General features: G+C 40.2%; 1 protein-coding gene across 3 annotated transcripts in view; it reads right to left on the bottom strand.

Annotated features, from left to right (window-relative positions):
• Nucleotides 1-17,648, bottom strand: part of kank4 (KN motif and ankyrin repeat domains 4) — a 148,226-nt gene that overhangs the window by 75,290 nt on the left and 55,288 nt on the right. For all 3 annotated transcript variants that reach the window (XM_055221520.1, XM_055221519.1, XM_055221521.1), the window contains exon 2: nt 10,093-10,242. The gene's annotated coding sequence lies outside the window, so the exon portion shown is untranslated. The remainder of the gene's footprint in view (nt 1-10,092; nt 10,243-17,648) is intronic.

Here is a 17,648-nt window from a genome sequence, read left to right on the forward strand (position 1 = left end):
GAGATTAGCAATTCCAGGACTGAAATGATCCAAATGATTCTAGTGAAGGTGTGTGGAGTTTAAAAACACAGTGGAGCACTTCCTGTATTACCACATGATGACATCACAAGGTGGAACAGAGTGTTTTGAGCTTTGGAGATATAGACAATAATAAAATGTTACTCAAACATGTGTGAATGAACCAAAACTCCAGGTCTGTTTTTTAGGAGGTAACAGCATTAGAACATGATTAAACTCTCATATAAGTTTATTTAAATGTATTTAAAATACAACGGCAAACTTCGTTGTTTGCTATAGATCAGACCTGGACGACTGAGGGTCTACACAGACAACGGCAAAGAAAAACAGGGTTTAGTTTGAAAAAATATTGTTTTCGTGTGATTCCAAAAGCCGATTTCTCAGGACTGCACCTTCACCTTGAATTACAAACAGCTTTTAAAAAATAAATCTGCAGCTAGGCTCTGAATGAACTCTCGTTTTCTTTTGCCAGTTGGAGTTTAAACAAAACTTATCATTAAAACTCACTTAGCTCCTTTGTCTCCGCTTCCATTTTTGTTTGCTAAAAGTCCGCTGTGGATTTGACTCAGCCAATAAAGATAAGGCACCGGAAGAACAAAATCATGTCCAATGAGCCTGACCCCTGTTTCCCCACAGAGACAATCCAAAAACACTGCAAATCTGAACATAATGATGCTAATGTGATGTTAAATTAAACTCTTGTTTTCTCCAAAGGAATTATTTCTGATGTGTAAACAGCTACGCAAATCCCCACAGCCCAAAGAACATGTGGCCGTTCTAATTATAACCCGTTGAGTTGGAAGCGCCGGGATGTGGCTGTATACGCTATGCTCTATGCTATCGGGTGGGCTCTTCCATTTTTAACTCTAAAGAAAACACTGTACTAGCACAAAGGGGTCCCTCAGGGCAGATAAAGACGCTCTGTGAACAGCAGTGGTGCAGTCAGCCCGCTGTGCACACGAGGATCATGGGAAATCTATTTAACAGTATATAATGTTATTTAATTTGAAACATGTAGCACAAACATGAATCACAAGATCTATTTGCAAGAAACGTATGGGTCATTAGAGGCATAGACTGTGGATGTAAATGGACATAGCTAACCTGCTAGCCACCACGTTCCAAATAGGAAGTGATCATGGGCGCACTTCCAGCTCCATCGACTCTGGCTCCAATTCACTTTACATTGAAAAACTGTGGCCCCTCTCTTTGTAACTGCTGCTGTCAAACTCCTCATTAAAATGTTTGTATTAACCCGCTTCATATTAAAATCAAGATATGAACATTAATAACAAACAAATCAGACGCTAAACCAGTGGTAGGGGTGTTACCTTCAACAAGCTCACTCCAGACTGGCTCTTTGGTTGCTATGATACTCGCGGTCATAATGGTTTAGCAGGGAGCGGATGATTACTCCAACGCTGTCAATCAAACCTGTTGCTAACGCTAGCAGAAGTGACCTCGGGCAAAGAAGGTGTGTGATTTGTCTGTTATTAATGTTCATATCTTGATTTACAGACACAATAGTCAAATAAAAAAAACAGGATCATGTAGAGCGGGTTAATATGAACATTTAAGACCAAAATAACAAGTCTGAGAGGAGCAGTAACAGAGAGAGGGGACACAGTTTTTTACGCAGAAAGTGAATTGTAGCCAGAGTCACTGGAGCCAGAAACGTGCCCATGATCACTTCCTGTTTGGAACGCATTGGCCAGCAGGTTAGCTATGTCCATACATATAAACAATCTATGCTATCTATCTATCGTCAATACCTCAAAATTGGATCACCATTATATCATCTGACTCATTATCAGATCACTATAACACTCAGATCTTCATATTCACTCTGGTAGCCATAGTTCTGCATCAGACTGGCCAGAGCCACAGTCTGAGGACGGCTCCACGCACAGGGAGCTGCACCGATCATACTTGAGCCACAGTGTGAACTCTGAAGTCTCTCACTGTGATGAGGCCACACACATCATGAAGTGTCACATCACACATGACGTTTGTATTTAGAGACACCATCAGACGATATTCCCCATTCACACCAGGAGGAGGCGCTCTGCTTTAAACACCTGCTGAGTCTGATCACACAGGCTCACAAAAGTTTTTATCAAGAGATTTATCTGAATTGCGTTTGGCTGTACAGTGTTTAAATTTAAGACCCATTTCAATATTTTTTTCCATAATAAAAAGTGCAGAGGTTGTTCTGCTGAGGTTTCCATCTGCCTGTCAGACGCGATAGAAAGTCAACACTACACTGCATTTGGATTAGAGCCATTTCATTTCTATATATTTCTGACAGTTTGATTTGTAGTTTAGAGTTTAGAACTCAGGGGTTGCTTACCTTATTACTCTGGGTTTAGGTGAGCACATGTGTAAACTCCATTTTAATTATAACAGGAAATGTAAAGAGAACAGTGTTTGAATAAATAACACACATAATAAAGCGTTTATATATGTTATGTTCATTTGTCTGATCCCATTTTCATCAGCGACTGTGACAGCAAAAAATACACTGTGACTGCGCAGATTTTTATGCCAGATGCCCTTCCTCTTACAACTTGCCACATGCATGTTGGACGGTCAAACATAAATTAACATGGCAGTATTTTGAGTGGGATTTGAACCAGGTACTGTCTGGTTATCAAATGCTTATCCACTACACGACTGCTGCCTGAAGATGAACATGACCAAACTTCCCTTTCTATATATTTGTTTTGTTTCTTTGATCAGGTACGTTTTAAGCTGGTTGCATACAGCACAGGCACAAACGTATAAACAGGAAAAAGCTACACTCTTTTATGTAAATTCAGGGAAGGTGGGCCAGACATGGGACACTTCACCAGCTTTACCTTATCTCTCAAATGTCACTCCTAAAATCATATGGACTCTGAATGTAAAAAAGCAGATAAAGAGGGAGGCCAAATCCCAGTGTAGCTCACCTCATTCTGTCTCTCACTGCCCGAAGAAACTGGAGCTACTGTATATGTGATACTGTATGTTATATATGTGATACTGTATGTACTGTATGTTATATATGTAATACTGTATGTTGTATATGTGATACTATATGTACTGTATGTTGTATATGTGATACTATATGTACTGTATGTTGTATAAGTAATACTGTATGTTATGGAATACACTCCATGGAAAAGCAAAACTGGAGACCTTGGTGACACAATCGTTATTTAATAATCTGGTGACAAACTTGTATACACACATCTGTTCCTGTTTTTAATATTTTATATGGACTCGTGTACTTGCTTGTTTTCATTGTTGTTTCTGCTTGGATTGTATTTTAAACAGGGCGCACATGAAAAAGAGCCCAAGTGCTCTCATCGGGTTTCTCTGTATAGATAAAGATTAATAACATGGTTAAAGAGGGAGTATTCTGCAAAATTGACTTTTTGGAGCTTTCTCCCATGTTCCAACGCTGTAATGTTTTAGATGTCATCCATGCATGTTTGAGTAATCTAGTGATCTCTTTCAGGCCCTATTCACACTCTCCTCATGGTTAGCAGTACGATTCCAGTGTAATACCCACATTTATGCAGATCGAGCCATAATAGCAGCTTTTCACAATCAGCAAATGAGCACATAGAGAGACAGTACAAGAAACAAAATTGTAAGAAAATTACAACCAAACCTCCCAACGAAACAAGTGACACATTAAAAATCCCACATTATCTTGTAAGATTTTGTTTTTTTCCTGAACACAGGGCGGTTTTCCCTAATCACATGTATAATGATTGTAATGGTTATAATAGCGTTTGCAGATGAAGTTACTGGATTTGGCCTCATCGTCCTGACGCTTCTGGAGAGTCACACTCAGTTTCTTTTCTCATTGAGACACAAATAACAAAGTGATTTTCTTTTGCAAATACAATCATTTTCTCAGCAGGATGCTCATGTTTTGTCTCAGTGGTTTGTTTTCGTGGCTGTTACGATTTAATTTCACCAAACAAAAAATACGAAACCAAGCAAACATCAAATTATGAACACAGCTATATGTGAAATTCTGTTGTTTTTCAGTTCAAATTGTTTATTTTTATGATAAAGGCTGTGGACTTCTGTTCCATCCGACACAGGGGGAGGGCATCTGACACACAGGGACATTTCAGAACATGTTTGTACAGATCTAAACTAACTGTAAAAATTGTTCTTTAAAAAGTGCAGTCTTTGTGATTTGCTGATTGTGTCCGTTCAAATTGCAATTTTGATTCAATTATGATTAATCTCTCTGCTCTAATTTAATCTAGAAATAACGAGCCAAGCGTTTTGTGATGGAACCTCGGCCTCCATCTTTTCATCAGCCCCAAATTAAAACTCTAAAAATAATCATTCCTCATGGTTTGTTTTGAGGTGTGAAATCGACTCCAAAAATGTCTCAAGTGGAGCATTTATTTTTGTCCAGGCTATGAGCAACGCCCCATCAGAGTGACAGCTGCGATTCAAGGCCTGGAGTGGACTCAAGGCCTGGAGCGGAGTCAAGGCCTGGAGCGGACTCAAGGCCTGGAGCGGACTCAAGGCCTGGAGTGGACTCAAGGCCTGGAGCCACTCAAGGCCTGGAGTGGACTCAAGGCCTGGGGTGGACTCAAGGCCTGGAGTGGATTCAAGGCCTGGAGCGGACTCAAGGCCTGGGGTGGACTCAAGGCCTGGGGTGGACTCAAGGCCTGGAGCGGACTAAAGGCTTGGAGCGGACTCAGGGCCTGGAATCGATTGAAGGTCTGGAGTGGACTCAAGGCCTGGAGCCACTCAAGGCCTGGAGTGGACTCAAGGCCTGGGGTGGACTCAAGGCCTGGAGCGGACTAAAGGCTTGGAGTGGACTCAGGGCCTGGAATCGATTGAAGGCCTGGAGCAGACTCAAAGGCCTGGAGCCACTCAAGGCCTGGACCCAACTCAAGGCCTGGAGCCCTTTAAGGCTAATTAAAGAGTTTTATAAGTTGTTTTATGAAGACAAAATGAAATAGAATTGCCATTGATCAAAACGAGCTAGATTATACCACAGAGAATGGCTTATAATTAAAAACACACGAGTCGACGCTGCAGAGCTGCTGTGGTGTAAACAGGGATTCAGTGTGAGAGCCGCAGGGGCAGGTGTGACTCAGAGCATACACACAATACACACATGCACACACACCCCCACACACATACCCCCCCCCCCCCCCCCCACACACACACACACACACACACCTACACACACACTGTTCAGTCCATGCGATATTTACATTGAGACAAAATGGAGGACGTGACAGACTAGGGCCCAGCTCACACAATCATGTTCAGGACGGACCCAAGTGTTTGCAAATCCTCAAACAGTGAAACTGATGGGAACGAAAATGTGGTTTAAGTCTCACAAAGTCGACAGATAAAGTGAGACTGTGAGGACTCTTGTGAGCGTTAACCCATGTTCTAACACTGTTACCTCCTCAAAAACAGACCTGGAGTTGGGTTTTCTTTCACTCACACATGTTTGAGTAACACTTTATTATTAGTCTGTCTACATCTCCAAAGCTCAAAATGCTCTGTTCCACTTTGTGATGTCATGAAGTGGTAGTTTTCAAGTTAACAGTTCCCTTTACCTTTAGTTCAGTAGAGATGGGCAATTCCAGGTTTGAAATGATCCAAATGATTCTAGTGAAGGTGTATGGAGTTTAAAAACACAATGGAGCACTTCCTGTATTACCACATGATGACATCACAAGGTGGAACAGATCAGAACACAGCGTCATATGGGCCCTTTAAGTTATAAATCTTTTACAGTCATTGTTTTGGTTTAAAAATGGTCAAACTGGTGATTGGTTAGAACTCGCAGCTCGTTGAGCCTCAGTCCGAGGCCGTCTCCAGGAGGAATAGATTAAACAGGGAGGATGTCATAGTACATAGTATACAGTGCACAGTACAGTGTTGTGATGATTCATTCACATTGACTATTTAAAAGTAAAGTTAATGTGACATAAACAGCAGATAAAACACTTATAAATTAGGCTGATCTATTAGAAATTAATTATTATAATTATTATTTTTTAATTTTCACAACTATTGTTTTTTGGGCCGTACTCAACTTGTTTGTTCTAGGGTTGCACCAAACCAGCTTTTTCAGTTTGCTTTTGCTACCTGTCGATACCCGATGCTAACTGATACTAAATACCCAAATAACCTGGTTGAGTTGATGTAGTTGTAGATTAATTAAAACATTGACTGTTGTCTTTATGTCACGCAGCTAAACAGGAGTTTGTGTTTCATGTTTCAGCCTCGTCCCCTCCGTTCACTCTAACCGCCCATCACTGCCCAGCTCAATACTATTCATGGACACTGCGCTCTCATTATATAAGCTTGCCCAATTAATTAGTCCTTAATCAAGTACACTGATGTGGTGGAGTGATACATGCAAAGTGATGAGGCCATTCATATCAATAATACAACTCTGATACATTCAGATTTCCCGCTGGAACTATAAATGAATGTATATCTCAACATGGAACAATTAAAACATATAGATACACTAAGGAATTTTTCGCCTGGGAGTTCGCTGCTTAATTGTCTCCATGGAGATGTTGTCACTGTCCCAGGAATCTACCAAAGTATGGCATTATCTCTTGCATTTCATTGATACCGAAGGCGTTCGCTATTGCTAAAAAAAAACCTTGAAAAACATGAGCGGGTGGTTGCTTCTCCACAGATCTAACCTGTAACTTAGCCTAGATGGAGATCAGATTAAACCAGTCATTTTGTGCTTGTGTCTCTATAGTTCTTATCTTTATGTTACAATTTGCACATTTTAAATCACAATATTCATCTAAAACCACTTCATAAAAGAAACAAGTGAAAACTGCGGTGTCCAGGGGGAGCTGACGTTGCCCTAAACGTCATCACAACAAAGTGCCACATGCTGTCGGCGCCCCCTATGGACAGCTGCACATCACACTAGAGCAGCACTTTTTTTTTTTCGCTTGTACCAAAATGACTGTGACACTGTTGAATAGTATCACTGATTAAGAAAATAAAACTGGAGAAAGAAGTGTGTACGTCACAGTGGGCGTCATAGTGGGGGTAAATGAACAAAATGGCATCTTGATAATAAAAGATTAAAGATTACTCAAACATGAATCACTCCAAATACAACTTTAGAGGCTCGATGTGATGCCATACTGTGGAACATTCCAGGAAAAGCATTAGTATTATAGAGTTTACAGGAGGCAGAGTTCATCTTCATTGGCTTTTGAGTGAATGATCTGAATGGCACAGGTGCGGAGCGGCTGAACTAATTGCAAATAATAAAATAAATAAAACATGAATGGGGCTCGTGTGAAAAGAGGAGCTAAAAATACTTGTGTTGAGTGAGTGGAGTGAAGTGCTGAGGCAGACGACAAACACTTGACTGTGAAACAATAAAATGCTTTTATTCTGAAGGAACCTAGAAACGTGTGAATGAGACGACATCACAGCTGGGGTCTTTTGTGACTTTTGTGTAAAAACTGAAGTGGGAAAGACCAAGGTAAAACTGAGGAGAACAAAAGAGCTTTAATCCAATGAGGCAAATTACCCCAGTTTATAAAGTCTGAGGTCACATCCACACTCAAAATCTGATATCATATTTTTGGAGTTATATAAAAAAAATACACAAAGTCAAATAAACAGTGGTGGATGAAGTACTCCTGTTTGCTACTTAAGTAAAAGTACAGATGCAGAGGTAAAAAGTTACTCAAGTAAATATACTTAAATATAAATATAAAAATCTACTTAAGTAAAAGTAATAACGTACCTGCTTAAAAATGTACTTTAAGAGTAAAAAAGTATTTCACTTTCATTATAAAAGTATTTCACACAAGTGTTGTTAATTTGTTAAAGTGTAAATGTGGAAATAATGTTTCAAAATTAGACATCTTGTTCAGCATTAACAATACGAATCAGTTTCTTTCTTCAGTTTTTTTCTTCTGAATATTGTGTATTTATTTTTGCTCAGAGCTGGAGCTTGAACTCGAACAGCTTAGTCAGGATGTTTCCACGAACCAATGGTAAAAATAACCCCTCAAATCATATGAAAAGTACTTTTTACTTTTCAGTTCATTTAAAAATGTAGTGGAGTAGAAAGTATAGATACTACTCTCAAATGCACTTAAGTAAAAGTAAAAAGTACACACTGTTAAATGTACTTAAGTAGAATTTTGAGGTATCTGTACTTTACTTAAGTACAGTACTTTAATACCTGTACTTGGTTATGTTTCACCACTGGTTATAAGATTAGTAAAATGTCTGTAAATCTGATTTCTTTATAATCATGGTCCCTCAGATTACTCCAGTCCAGACATGAGACTTTGAGTTTAATTTAACCACAGCCACTTCTGAGCTGTTGATGAGTGAAGGAAGATTCCTGTGTTTCTCTCCTGCCTCTGTCTGAAACAGGACCTCAAGTTTGATCTTTGTCAAACTGGACGCAGACGTGTCAAGTCTCGCTAGAAGAAGAAACACTACCATTAGCTAAACAAGCTAGCGACGGCAAGAAGGACGAGGACGGCACTTTGTGAGTCACCCGGGTACATGAGCATTTGGGAGAGTGCTTCATCCCAAAATGAAAAGAGCTGTACAAAAAAAACAACAACCCAGTAACAAATGCTTTGATAAACAGATTAAAGTCAAGACATGGTTTAATACTATTCAGTTGGATATGTGTTTGTATGGACGGGCTTTCAGTTTTACTTAAGCAAAAGTTTTAAAATGCAGCCATGGCGACCCCTCCAGCGTCTGTCTGTCCTCTATCATATATCTACTGTCTCAGACGATCATTGTTCTGCTGTTTACATTAGAAGCAGATCTGTCAGCACTGTTACATAAGACACAAAACCCTCCTCTTCCTCTCTGTATGCAGTTTTCTGTGTTAAAGTGAAGTACAGCAGTGCAAACATAAGTCATTTCATAACCAACTGCAAAAATATAAATTATAGGGATATGGTCTGGAACTTTGACCACTAGAGCTGAACCTTTTGGTAAAAATATAAAATTTCTGATTTTGATTTGGGGTTTATGTTTTGATAAAAGGATTCTGTTCAAAGTTCACATTTTAAACACGGAACCAATGATTGGAGTGTTCAAACAAATACTTCACGCTGATTGGTCAAAACATCACAACAGCGGAACAAGCCGAAAAATCAAACATTAGTTACATCCAGGTGAGAAAAACACATTTCTTGCCCACAGCCTGTATAAAGAAGTGACTAAGTGAGTGTGACGTTAGCTCATCGAGGCTAGCAGTTATAGGGGCCAATCTGGAGCTTAGTTCCATGTTTGGAATCTGACCGCGGGTATCATAGCAACCAAAGAGCCAATCCAGACCGCTGGTTTAGCAGGGAGCGGGCAGTTAGCAACACCATCAATCAAACCTGTTACTACGTGTGGGAGTGACCTCAGTGAAAGAAGGTGCTTGATTTGTCTGTTATTAATGTTCATATTTTGATTTACAGACACAATAGTGAAATAAAATCACCAGAATAATGTAGAGCGGGTTAATACGAACATTTAAGACCAAAATGTCGAGTCTGACAGCAGCAGTTACAGAGAGAGACACAGTTTTTACATAGGGAGTGAATTGAAGCCAGAAGCACGCCCATGATCACTTCCTATTTTGAATGTGGCAGATAGCCCAGCCCCCCCCCCCCCCCCCCCCCCCCCCCCCAAAAAAAAAAAATCTCGATTTCAATTCCGATTCATCTCTCCGCCCTGTTAGCCACACAATATTCTTCCAGCCTATTACTGTCCACTGCAAGAACTCATCTCAGTTTGTGGCAATATAAACACACCAGAATAGTGTAATTGTGTAGGAGATGTGATAAAAATCAGAGACAGAAATGGTCTCATGTTCAGACTCGTGGCCGTATCCCCGTGTCTGTTCCAAGACTCAGTGGCCGCAACCAAATAGTGTCCACTGCCTCCTTCTGTGCTTCCTGCTGCTCTCCTCACACATATTCTTATCACATCTCCACGTCCGCTCTTTTGTCCTTATAATTCACTCCCCAGCGTGCAAGAAGTCAGCGCTTTCCAACCAAAAGAATCTACAAATGTACTCACCTAATCTTGTAATAATTGGGCGTCTCCTCTTGGTTCATCAGAGTACAAAGGCACACACAGGTCCAAGTCCGCGGCGCCACTTACACACTGAGGCTCTGGCGTAATTGTGTTCAGCCCGGCTTAGCTTCGGACCAATTTATCTCCTGGACTCTGTAAAGAAAAGGGGATCGATCAGTTTTTCATCTGGACAGAAAGAACCTGAGAACGTTTAAAAGTCGGGGTCAACATAAAGTGAGCAAAGGCACAAGAAACTGAGGGAGGTGATGTGCAGGAAAACCAGTAGGATATTGTAACTGGAACAGACTCGGAGCTCACTGTGTCTCAAAGCTTATGCTAACTTCTAGTAAAAGTGTATTAAGAGTTCACCCACTTCAGGCACCATTTCAATGCACCTGACGAATGCGACCGACAAATGGGCCCTGCGTTTCCATGGAGATTGGCCACACGAAGCGTGCATCTGAGCACACTTCGTGCACTGCTATATCCCATCATGCACCATGCATGACTTCTATGGGAGAAACAAGGTATATAATACTACCTACAATTGGGAAAAAATCACCTTGAACGTTATATTTGCCTAATGATATTCAAAAGGAAACATGAATTCGTTACTTCATTCAATCTAAACAGAAATAAACGGCTGCGACGACGACACCTTGACTCTTCTTAAATGGAATAATAAAGATGTTTAGGTCATGAGTCAGCGCCTGTATAGCTCATTAGTCAGCAGTCATCACGTAATGTAAGAGCACAGACAGCGGTCGACGTACGCTCCGTGGCATAAGCCTTTCCCATTTTGGCCGGGCCTTTGCGGCCAACGGAGGCTACACGGATGAGTAGCATTCGTCGGCCAAGTCCTTTGAACGGTACTTCAAAGTGCGTAACCGTCAAATTGACATTGCCATAAAGTTACAATTGGACAGGAAGTAGTGATACTAACAGTGACGTAGCCGGAATTAGGTTACTTCTTTTGTACCAAAAAACACTGGTACCAGTAATTTTCCAACATCTAAAACCTCTTCAGGCATGTCTTTGATGAGGGAACAACATTATAACATGAGAGAAAGCTCCAAATACCAACTCTTTAATGAAATGCAATGTATTTAAACATATGGACATCCTGACCTACACATCCCATTGAACCGAGTCTCTGTATAAAGGTCAGTCTATCCTGCTGCTAATCCAATCAAATCAATCCATGATCCCTGTGTTCATTATGACTGAACTACAGCTGAGACAAAGACTTGAGCTTAAGTCCAAGGACATGCTTTCTACTGCGGTAAAACCAAAGACACAAAGATAACCACTGAAAAGGTAGAAATGGGGCCAACACTATTCCCTGTAGCTCAGCAGACGTACTCGATCCTGCCTCTTATAGTCTTTCATTCATGCAAATTTAAGACAGGGGAGGAGGAAGGGGTTGCCAAGGTCACTTTCACTACAATCTCAGATACAAAATGTACTCTCGGGAAGGACGCCGGATAGACGCCATTTCCCCCGATGATAGGAGCCTTGCTTAATTACCCACCGCCGCTGTCACATGGCGTGTCTCGGGGCTGTACGTATCCGTCCTCTGCGAGAACGCTGTGTGCTGTTGCATTATCAGATCTTCATCAGAGCTTTATGAAGCGCGATGAGCATTAGTGAAACGAGTGCTGACAGCTGGGGAATAAGAAGGTGCAGATACTGGTGGGTTTGGGTACATGCAAGACGGATGCAATACTTGTATATGGTTTTAATGGGATTTCGTGCAGCGAGCCATAGTTTTGGTTGTAGTTGGTAAAAAAGTAGGATTTTAAATCAGACGTATTCTGCAAACTGGACTTTCCAGATGTTTATCCATGTTCTAGTCATTTTTTTTCTCATTGAGCCTCTGAAGTTGTATTTGGAGTGACTCATGTTTGAGTAATCTTTAATCGACTATTTTCAAGACGCCATTTTGCCGATCTGCCCCCATTTAACCTCCACCAGTACAGGTCCACCCTGATGTACACGACTCCTGTGACGTACGCACTTCCTTCTTCAGGCCTTTCTGTGTGGAGTTTTTTCATGTTTCTCCCCGTGTCTGGATGGGTTTCCTCCGGGTACTCCGGTTTCCCCCATCAACCAAAACATGAACGCCCTTCGAGACAACTGTTGTTGTGATTTTGGGCGTTACAAAAATAAATGAATTGAATTGAATTGAATTCAGTTTTATTTTCTTAATCGGTGATAGTCGTAGGATTCGGCAGCATCATGTAGTAATTTTGGTACAAATGAAAAAAAAGTGTCGCTCGCTAGTGTGATGTGCATGAGGCGCTTTGTTGTGATTACGTTTAGGGCGACATCAGCTCCCATTGGGCACCGCAGTTTTCTAACGCAGAAGGCATGTTTGAGGTTTTTTGGGATCTTTAGCTCCAAATAAAGATCGCAAAATAAAAAACAAAGATTCTGTACAAGACTCCGCCCACAAGCCAACATCACCCATGCTCCCACACAATAATTCTTCACAACTATACAAAAGAATGATACAAAACTGTACACTACAACTTCACAAACCTGATGTGATGTGCAGTAGTTTTATTAGTGGGATGCAGCTGATTGTGTTGTGATAGTACTGTGAATGGGGAGTGACTTAGCATAGAGAGCAAAGAGAGGGGACTCAGAGCATGAAAAATGAAAGTGGAACTTATAAAACATGTTAATACGTTGTTTTGGATGAATATAGCATTTTCAAAACAATGAAAGGATGATGATCTAAATATGTGATGTGTTACAGTTAATACCCCATAGAAGTAAATACCCCCTCTTTAATACCCCATAGAAGTAAATACCCACTGTTTAATCTAGCTCCAATAATACTTTAAGTTTTAATTATTATCTGGTTATAGATTTTTTTGACTCAGTTCCCATTTGGAGACTTTGTCCATAAATGCGCGATAAATTCTTGGGTTTATGAAGAACGTGATGGATTCTCACCAGGCTCAGGGATTTTAAGTCTAACACTGAATTAGCTTTGCAAAGTAAAAAAATAACCTTTGCACCAACACAGTACTTCTAATTAAAGTCTAAATTAAAACTCAAGTGAGAAAATATAAACTCTTAAATAACTTTCATTTGCAAAGGCGACAGATGATGTAGAGTGAACGGCCAGTCCACTTCTGCAGCGAAAAGTAAAGACACAAACACATCTGGACTTTTTGAAATACGTAACATTATTGATACGAACATGATCAATCACATTGGGGGTGTTATTCTACATGCATGCCTATGGTGGAATGTTCAGCAGTTACCATGGAGACACAATGCACACATTAGCAAGTCTTAAGATCGTCTGAAAACTCAACAAAAAATCCAAAAGTGATTTAAAGGGCACATTTTCATTTTCCTGTGATCAATTCGAGCGTTTATGGTCCTGTTTAGGAGTTAGATTTTCAACAAAAAGGTGACTGAAAAACTCTTGGCTAATGCTAATGTTAGCTAGCTTGTGATTGTAATGTTATCTGAGAGGGACGTGTTTAACAGCACAAATCAGTTCACCCTTTGTTGATCAAATAAGTCAGCTCTTTAGGGTCAGATTTTGTATAGTTGTCCCTCACTATATCGCGGTTTACCTTTTGCGGCCTTGCTGTTTTGCAGATTTTTTAAGTGCAATTATGCATACTTTATTTACAGCGTATGAACGTGCTTTGTGCTCTGTGTTGACCATTGTCAATCAATCTCCTCCGTGCCGTGTCAGATGTCTAAATAAATCTACAATTCTAATATTTAGCACAGATGGAGGAAGCTAAATTTAATAATGTTGTTGTAACACTGAGTTCTTGGGTCCAGTAATTAATAGAAATGATCCTTTTCAATATTTGTGCATTTACCTTTTCAGATATTTCAAGGCAAAGTACAATGTAATCTATATTTAAAAACTTCCTCTTGCCCCATCTCAGAGTATGACATCATCACATTCTCTAATCTGAAACCCACCAATTATGCTCCTCCGCTCACCACATGGGGAGCGAGTTCTGAGCGTCAGGATCTAGGCTGATTAAGAGCCCAGTGTATTGAATAATATCAATGCAATCGTCCTTTTGCTCTTTCCACCACCGCAGTTATGAGCCGTGGGTCAAACCAGCGACCAAGGGTAAAATCAATCCGGTCGGCAGCATTGATCTGATGGACTGTGTCAGGATTAAACATCGAGGAAGTGAGGGGTAAAAACTGTGTAACTCCTGCTCTGCTGTTTAATCCGCTTATACCAGGGCCCTACGAACACAAAATAGTTTTAACCTGAACCTTATGTCTGTCTGTGGATGTTCAAAGCATTCGTTATTTCCCTTTCATCTGAAGCTAGTCCCTCCTAACAGTACTTCATCTGTTTACCTGCTGCTGTGGGAATCCCGTAGACGTATATGTAAATGGACATAGCTAACCTGCTAACCTGCTAGCCGCCACGTCACTTGTACTCTCTTTTGTTACTTAAGTAAAAGTATCACATAAAAAAATCTACTTAAGTAAAAGTATTTAAATACCCTTTTAAAAATATACTGTGAGGGTAAAAAGTAAAAGTATTTTACGCAAGAGTTGTTAATTTGTTAAAGTGTAAATGTAGTGATACTTATCCAAAATGACACATATTTTGGTCACAGTAACAATACGAATCAGTTTCTTAATTTTTCTTATGAATTTTGTGTATTCATTTTTGCTCAAAGCTGAAGCTTGAACTCGAAAACTAGTCAGGATGTTTCTACAAACATCGTAAAAATAACCCCTCAAATCATATGAAAAGTACTTTTTACTTTTCAGTCCTGTTCAAAAATGTAGTGGAGTAGAAAGTACAGATACTGCTCTCAAATGTACTGAAGTAAAAGTAAAAAGTACACATTGTAAAATGTACTTAAGTAAAGTACAGATACCTCAAAATTCTACTTAAGTACAGCCTTGTCGTGTATTATATCAGTGTAACCATAGACTGTTAAGGAAGTGGACTAAGAGAGTGTGACGTCACTCACAGCGTTCGGCTCCAGTCAAATGAAGCTCATCGAGGCTAGAGCAGTTATAGTGGCGAATATGGAGCCCAGTTCAAAAAGCGAGTATCATAGCAACCAAAGAGCCAATCCGGAGTGAGGCTGTTGAAGGTAATGTCCCTTCCCTTAGCAACAGCTTAGCAATGCTGTCAATCAAACCTGTTACTAACGCTAGTGGGAGGGACCTCAGGGAAAGAAGGCGTCTGATTTGTCTGTTATTAATGTTCATATCTTGATTTACAGACACAATAGTGAAATAAAAACCCCAGGATCATGTAGAGCGGGTTAATACGAACATTTAAGACCAAAACGACGAGTCCATTTATATATATAGCCTATGAGTGTAATGTTCATCTTGTTGTTTAATCTTCACATTTCTGTCTTTAGCTCCACATTTATGAGCAGACGAGCTGAAGGAAGGATCGAGGTTAAAATCGAACACAGCATTGATCTGATGGAATATGAAGTTATAATAATATGATTGTCAAAAAACACCAAGAAAACTGAAGTGATTAGGTCTATGACAGGTCTGACACTCCACTCAAACTGCTTTAAACGTCTTTTGTAAAATTCTTCTACTCGGAATTGTATTTTGCTGGGACCTGACTAAAATGATCATTTAAATGTAAAGTGCAAAATTGATTCCTTGTGCGTTGTGCAGCCTTATGGGAGTGATATGAAATTGGATAGGAGCAGAAGAAAAGCCCGCTGTGTCTCATTATGGAGGTGTCAGAACGTGTCAACACCCAAGAGCATGTCAACGGAGCACCTGCGTCACAAACAGGGAAACGGAGCTGACAGGGAGGCCACGATCCAGTGTCAAACTCCCACAATGCAATTTTTATCTCTTCAAGCCATAGACCATATACATAAATGGACAGCGCTAACCTGCTAGCCACCGTGCTCCAAACAGGAAGTGATCATGGGCGCACTTCCAGCTCCATTGACTCTGGCTCTAATTTACTTTACATTAGAAAACTGTGTCCCCTCTCTCTGTAACTGCTGCTGTCAGACTTGTTTTGGTTTTAAAATGTTCATATAACTCACTCAACATGATCCTGGGGTTTTTATTTCAGTGTTGTTTCTGTAACTCAACAAGAGAAATTAACTGTGTTCTTTTCCAGAGGTCACTCCCCCTAGCATTAGCAATAGTGAAATATAACAAGTGTTGGAAATATTTTTTAGATATATTGTTCTGGTCAAAGATTAGACATAAAAGTAGAAATAATTCACTGTCTGTATCATTTTTGCGCTGCTCTGGACAGCGTTCTGGCTCATTGGATTGGAAAGAGCGTTTATCTCTACAAGAGTCCAGTTTTGAGGCCTGAAGAGCTGAGATAAGGCCGAGGTCAGGGGTCAGTGCTCTCTGATCGTTTCTTCATACACACACCGGCCACTGCAGTACACCTGTGTAATTAACTGTACAGTGTATTGTATTACTGGTGCATGAAGCTCATAGATACAAAATACACATTCTTGTTGGACTGAAGACATGTGCTGCCGATCGATTGGATGACTAAAAAGGAGGCGTGGAAAAAAACTCTCAAAACTATTCCGACTTTCTCTGTATCTGACCCAAACTGCACTTGAAAGACTACACCTGCAGGGGGAGCTCATGCAAAAACTACTATTTATGCAGAAAGAATGTATTAATATAAAACAGATTAAACAGGTGAATCATGAGTTTAATCAGATTTTTTACAGATAAAGACCAAATGTTCAGCTCACTCACTCAGTAACTGCTCCTTTATCGTTGTTGCCAGTGTGGGGCTGGCGTCACTTCCTGTTTTCCTAGTGGCGTGTCATGGTGGGGGACGGGAAGGCAGATGGACTGGGAATGTCTCCTAAGGAATAGCGCGTAGTTTAAAGGCGAGAATTGATAATTCTATTGTCTTGGGTGTAAACTATTTCATGTTTTATGTTTTAAGCTCTGATGGTGATGACGTGCACGACAAAAATAAACAATATAAAAGCCATATTCATCTGTACGAGCGTTTATTATATAGAATTTTAATGGCTTCAATAACTTTACAGTTTGAACTCTGCTCCAAATCAGATGCTTGTTCAAAATAGTAGACAACAACAACGAACCGTCCTCTTTGCCTTGAGAATGAAAAACACGGCGATATAAACGCGCCTCACAAACAGAGCCGACAATTTCAAAACATCTTCCCCATAAAACATCGTTCTTTCTGTTCCCATGTCGGGCCTTCTCTGGGGCATTGTTGTGTTTCCAAAGCTCACCAAATTACTGGCTTCTAGAAATAGTCAAAACAGCGAAATGGTGAAGACGAAATGGAGTGTTTAGACTTTCCTAGAAGGCAGCAGAAAAAGTGATACTGAAACAAACACAAACACATGGGGAGCGCTGTTGTGCCTCAAAGATCCTATATTACACAAAATGGAGATTTAAACCATGTTATATTGCTGTTACCATCTCTAAAACAGACCTGGAGTCATGTTTTGTTTCATTCACACATGTTATTAGTCTGTCTACATCTCCAAAGCTCAAAATGCTCTGTTACACCTTGTGATGTCATGAAGTGGTTGTTTTCAAGA

Source organism: Periophthalmus magnuspinnatus, chromosome 4, assembly GCF_009829125.3.
Source record: "Periophthalmus magnuspinnatus isolate fPerMag1 chromosome 4, fPerMag1.2.pri, whole genome shotgun sequence".
Classification (NCBI taxonomy): domain Eukaryota; kingdom Metazoa; phylum Chordata; class Actinopteri; order Gobiiformes; family Gobiidae; genus Periophthalmus; species Periophthalmus magnuspinnatus.